A 7,039-nucleotide genomic window follows, 5' to 3' on the forward strand; every position below is an offset into this window, starting at 1 on the left:
AATGATGTCTTTGTTATTGATATCATTTGCCAATACATTTTTTCTGTTTTTCCTAAGTTTTCATTTAGTATTCATTTCTTTTGTGTAGTTATTTATCTGTTTATGCAATACACATGTATTCATTTAATTGTTTTGATTAAATTGTGTGTTTATTCATTCATTTATAAACTATATATTTATTAACCTATAGACTCAATTATTCAGTAATCTACTTAGTATATTGTAATCTTTCTAGTTTTTTATTTTATATTTTTGGTATATCAACTCATTTATTCATTGATTCACCTTTTATTCATTTAACTCTACTCTTTCCTTGTTCATTTATTTATTAATATCTATTCTCCATCCGACCCTCTTTTACAGTATATAAGGGTTTTTAGTTGCTGTGATTTTTCATTGTAAGCCATCGGTAAGGTGAGATGAATGGTCATTGTGGAGGGTGGGTTGGGTAGTAGAAGAAAATAAATCAATCTGGATGGAAGCAGCATAAGAGAAGGAGGACAAGAATAGCCTTGTTGTTGGTGGACCAGGTTCAAGTGGAGGCTGAAGATCCAATGGAATGAGTAAGGTACTAACATCTAAACCTTTTTCGAATTACAGCTTCGCCTTTACTCACCTGAGGAATAACACTAGGGACGGACTTGGTACAAGATTTAATTTGTCCTATGTCTATTCTTTCAGTTGATGACCAGAAAGATCTGTAAATATTGTCACCTAGGATTTGTAATGGGGCGACAGGGTCGTGATGGGAAAGTATTCATGCCTACAATAGACCCTTGGGTCAGTAATGAGATCGGATACAGAAAACAAGAACACAATAAAGGAAAAGATATAAACCAAAATGCAGACCCGGGGAACTGGTAAGAAGAATATATACTCATTCAGGACGAGAGGCAGTAAACAAAATAAGACGAAATTGGGTTATCATTGCATAATATACATCTTTGCTATATTGCATACAGTGCGTCAGTTCGGCCTAATAGCGGTGCAGAAGAGATAAAGACACAATTGGGACAGAAGTTGTTTCTATAAAAAGCGTAATTTTATTCCTCCGATAATAACCATAACTGGGTAATAACAGGTACTGAGAAGTAAAGGTGACTATGTCATTACACCCTCAAGGTAATGACCCACACGCTGTTGCGGCCGAAGGCTTGCAGTCAGTAGAAGTATGCAATAACCGTGCATACTAGACAATCGCAAATGTGCTCCTGTCCACAAGTAGGCAATAAATAGCAGTGGAAAAAGAAGAAAATAATCCAGGGCTTTAATAAACGGAATTTTGCAGTACACGCAGCAACACCCAAACATGAAGATTGCAATGATTGCAACATTGTAATGCTCCCAGGTACTCATTATCTTGATAGTGCAAAATGAAACTTATTGCATAATCACCAACACCTAAGTTTTCAAGTGACACTTGAGTGTATATAAGAATAAGAAATTCCCAGCAAGAAATTTTGAACTACACCGAAGTCTTCATATTTCTTATGTATGTTTGAGCATCAGGGGCAGCTGGTCATCGATAGTGGATTTTTGAGCAAAAAAGTGTAAAAAATACTAGTAAAGCAGCGAGCTATTGTACAAATAAATAACTACAGCCAGTAGTAGTAGTAGTAGTAATAGAATAGTAGTAGTAGTAGTAGTAGTAGTAGTAGTAGTAGTAGTAGTAGTAGTAGTAGTAGTAGTAGTAGTAGTAGTAGTAGTAGTAGTAGTAGTAGTAGTAGTAGCAGTAGTAGTAGTAGTAGTAGTAGCAGCAGCAGTAGTAGTAGTAGTAGTAGTAGTAGTAGTAGTAGTAGTAGTAGTAGTAGTAGTAGTAGTAGTAGTAGTAGTATATATATATATATATATATATATATATATATATATATATATATATATGTATATATATACATATATGTATATAATATATATATATATGTATATATATATATATATATATATATATATATATATATATATATATGTGTGTGTGTGTGTATTCACTTGGTCTTTGGATCACGTGTTGGACTCGTGATCGACAGCTATTTCCCTCCTGGAAGAGAGCTCAGAGCTCGTAGGTCCGATCTATGGGTAATGCTATGACCTTGCACACACACACACCCCCAACTCCCCGCCCACGAGAGTTGGAGTAACACCCCTCAGCGCTGCGATGCTGATATTATTTCAGCCCCGGGCGAGGGTCGAACCCGGACCTCCGTAGTGGCAGGCCAGAGCTCTAACCACAGCGCCATGAGAGGTGTGTGTGTGTGTGTGTGTGTGTGTGTGTGTGTGTGTGTGTGTGTGTGTGTGTGTGTGTGTGTGTGTGTGTGTGTGTGTGTGTGTGTGTGTGTGTGTGTGTGTGTGTGTGTGTGTGTGTGTGTGTGTGTGTGTGTGTGTGTGTGTGTGTGTGTGTGTGTGTGTGTGTGTGTGTGTGTGTGTGTGTGTGTGTGTGTGTGTTTCTAATCATAAAAGAACACTAGGTTAGTTGGTCCTTAGGGATGTCACCTAATTTTGAGCAATGGAAAAAATGAGTAGATAAAACCTAGCTAGCAAAATGAATGTTGAAGGTATAGGAGGATGAAATGAACTTAAAGGGATTATCAAGAAAGGGACGGATAGGTAGGGTGCCGGGGGACTTGGAAAAAAAAGGGGGGGAATGTCTTTCAAGTAGGAAAAGGAAGAGATCAAGAGATCGTTGTCAGTGGAGAATAGTTGTCAATGGATGATAAATTGACGCGACCCAAAAGGATTTTTTTTTTCTGTTCTGTAAATTCTGTAGGGGACGAATGAGTTGAGGGTCACCATTTAATGAAGCGGTGGGAATAAACAGCTTCGTCTCTGGGACCATACTTTTTCTTGCTGCATTGCCTCTGACCCGAGAGGTGAGTGGGATAGGAAGATGACTCTTTTCCACAAGAAGCTAAAGCAGAAGGGACAACCAGTGAATGTGGGATAAATCATATATAAATTTTCTTAGAAATAGTAGTCGTAAATGTGACAGTTCTAGTTTATTCAGTGCTAGATATAACCGATATTTTGTAGATAGTTTTGAGGATTTGAATATATTTACTTTACCTAGGACAGTACTAACCCTTGACCAATGAATGACAAAGTTTGAAAACCAATATGATCCCCAGCCCACTGACATTATCCTTCACCGAAGGCTTTCCCTGATAGCTTTGTTAATTTGGCTGCATTTGAATATAGACAATTTGAATTTTTGACGCATTGGCTTTAATGCACCTCTTCTGCTCTTACGCGCGTGCTGCTCTGTCAATTATGTTTTGAATTAGGCATAAGGTTGCCTTTGGTGTTTCGTGCTTACTTGTGTGGTTTGTGACGTCCGCATATAAGGACAAAGCTGGCTCTGGAAGGTTGTCTCTGTATTGGTTGAATGGTTTTGAGACAATGAACTCCAGACTTAGGTACAAATGATCGGGACAAGCCACTCCGCCATTTTATTCTTAATGTCCTTGCATCAAAGTAGTTACAGAGCAACCGTGCGAATGGCAAACGTAAATCGAAGTTTTAGTGCAACATATACTGAAAGCCATAATGCATTCTCCACTTGCAGACCATGATGGATTTGGACTATGTGTACCGTATTTGGACTATGTGTACAATAGGTGAAACGACGACGCCTTCAGCATTCAGCTTTGAGCGGAAATTAAACTGACAATCTCAAAGGATGTTCTTTGTTAGCTGGGCAGGCGGTGGCAGATGATATGTTTGAACTCTTTACCTAAATACAGGATAACGGAGCAGAGGTAGGTTTCTCTTGTTTGAGGATAAGGGCGGTATGTATGGAAGGCTTTAAGTAGTGAGGGGAAACAGCCAAAGAAAAGTAAAATGTTGTCTATTGTTGTCATATTAATAAATAGGTAAATAAAAATAATAAATAAAAGAGAAGCCAGGAAATTTCTCGGTAGATTATAGGCAGACAAAAAATTGTTGCACCTCCTTCGAAGTCTCTCACGACATCCACTATGAAAAAGTTACCCCCCAAAAAAACTCACAAAATCGCCTTCACCATGAAACAAAATAAATCTAAATCTAAATACTACGAAAAAACAACAATCAAAAGTATTTTGCAATTTTCCACATCCACTATGCCCCTAGGTTTATGAGTGCATTCAAGAACCAAAATAAGGAAAACAACTTTTAGATAGAATTCCCTAAGCTCATCACTCGGGGGACAATGGAAATAAAGTTAATGGACAGTAGTGTCCAACACAGTGAACCAATTACAAGACATAATCCATCGACCAGAGACAGTATCATGAAACTATTTCGGGTACTTTAATCTAATAACATGGAAGTAGTGTGTCGTAGTAGGACGATCAAAGAAATTTCAAGAGTGAGGAAAAAAAGAGTGAAATGTTGAAACAATGTGAGTATTTAGAAATTTCCTACAAAGGGTGTAGTAGGTCTTACTGTGGAGAAACACCATGTAACCAACGCAATCGTGAAAATCGACCCGATGTTCGAGACGACAATCCCACTAATGCGTGTGTAACACACCGGAACACCAGCAACCACCTAATGGACTGGGACAGTGCTGAGTTAATGATCAATGAACCTGACAGGATAAGAACAGCGTTTAGGAGCATAAATCATATACGACTCAAACACGTTGGAATAATGCTATGCTTACCATTACACATTGGTTCATTTTTCATAATAACCAAGGTTTTGAAAGGTCTTTCATTGTCCTACACACGCATACAACATACCAATAAACAATGTGGGTACAATCATCACCATTATTGTTACCATTGTTGGAATCTGGTCCTTTGAACACCATCTGTTGAAAGTAATTTCCTCGCATAATTTACAAAGATTCTTCCTCTCTTCCTCCGGGGCATACTCTATACACTCAAATTGTAATCTCGTCTTTTTATCTGAGAAACGTTCAACGAGCAAAATGCTGCACTATTATTAATAGCTTCGTACTAAATGTATTTCCTTGTCCATATTTGTCGTCAGTAGTCATTTATATAAAATTCCCTTTGTGTTGTATAAAATTTTCCAGTCGTAGTCAGAATAAAATATTCTTGAATGTACCAAAGACGTCATAAAAAGCCATAAGAGAGGTAATGAGTATAAATATTTTCTTATGTATATCTGGCCTTTCTTGCGCAGCGGTTCAGTATTCAGAATCAGCTAAAGTTTTAGTGAGCGATACCTCTGTTTCAGGGAGCAATTTACGTTGTGGATTTGACTCGGCTTGTCTTCGGCTGGTGGACTCGTTGGCCTCGGCTGCTGAAGACCCGAATGGCATGCCACCAACGTTTCTTTGGGACGTACAGATAGGCTTTGCATTCTGGAGGCTAACATACCTCAAACCTTTTGCTGCAGGAAATTTTTATTTTTCAAATACATAAAACTAGATGGTGGTGGTTAAAATGAATACCAAATTCACCTAAACCTTAGACTCTAAAGGGACAAATCAAGATAGCCTCGGAATAGGTTTCATCCCCTGCCTGTGTGGGGGGTCTCCCTTTGGTGAACAAAATTGCTTGTTGGCACATAGAATAGACAGAGTAAAAAAAAATAAAGCACGAGGTTTGAATATGAGAAATAGGTGGGTTTTTAATTTTTATAGTGAATATCTTTAAGATTTAGGAAGTTTGTTTCAATAAAGATAATCGTACTTGCCTACGAAAAGAGCTTTAGCTCAAAAACTGGAGGTCGAGATCGGGTGAAAAATAAAACATGGAATAAGGTTCCATCTGAAAGAATTAAGTATATCACATCTCCAAGTTCCATCTGAAACATTTTAATTTTTGACAGTTTCAAGTTTCAAAACTCAAACAGATAAACACCTAAACAAAAATTTGCGTTTATTTTTCTGCTCTTATTATAAACGTGAAGGTCTTATAACAGCACATTTTATCTTTGTTACTCAGTGTAAGAAATTTACTACCCAAGGGTTTCCAAGATGAACGATGTAGCCTCAAAAACACACAAACACACACACACACACACACACACACACACACACACACACACACACACACACACACACACACACACACACACACACACACACACACACACACACACACACACACACATACACACACACACACACACACACACACACACACACACACACACACACACACACACACACACACACACACACACACACGCACACACACACACACACACACACACATACACACACACACACACACACACACACACACACACACACACACACACACACACACACACACACACACACACACACACACACACACACACACACACACACACACACACACACACACACACACACACACACAACCTCGTGGCGCGGTGGTTAGAGGTCTCGCCTGCCATTACGGTAGTCTGGGTTCGAATCCCGCCCAGGGCTGAAATAATTTCAGTATCACTGCGCTGCGGGTGGTTACTCCAACTCTCGCGGTATATGTGCGTGTAAAGTCACAGTATTACCCATAAACGGTCATACGAGCTCCGATCTCTCATCCGGGAGGTTAATAACTGTCAGTCACGAGTCAAACACGTGATCCAAGACCATGGTGAATCACACACACACACACACACACACACACACACACACACACACACACACACACACACACACACACACACACACACACACACACACACACACACACACACACACCATGAGCATAGCTCCCCTTCCCGTAAAGTACAACTAGGTAAATACACACACACACACACGCACGCACAAACATTCACACAAACAAACACGTCCACAATAAGGAAATTGCCAACCAGTACGGAATACGAGTATATAAAATTTGGAATGTATATATGAATTTTTTTTTTACTGGTGTTATTGTTGTGGTGGTGGCGGTGTCAGTAGGCAGTAAAGATGCTCGTATTAGTGATGGTACTGCAACACTCAAAGATACTGGCTTAAGCTGACCCTAACTTCTAGACGAAAACAGATGTCACTTTCGCTTCTGAAAGAAAATAAACGATATGACATAATTAGGACAACGCAAGATGTGCCTGATTCACATCAGTCGACTGTGAAATTTATTCAAGACGTCACATTATT

This window comes from Oratosquilla oratoria, chromosome 36 (genome assembly GCF_046742065.1).
Source record: "Oratosquilla oratoria isolate Oo_2021 chromosome 36, ASM4674206v1, whole genome shotgun sequence".
NCBI classification, from domain to species: Eukaryota; Metazoa; Arthropoda; class Malacostraca; order Stomatopoda; family Squillidae; genus Oratosquilla; species Oratosquilla oratoria.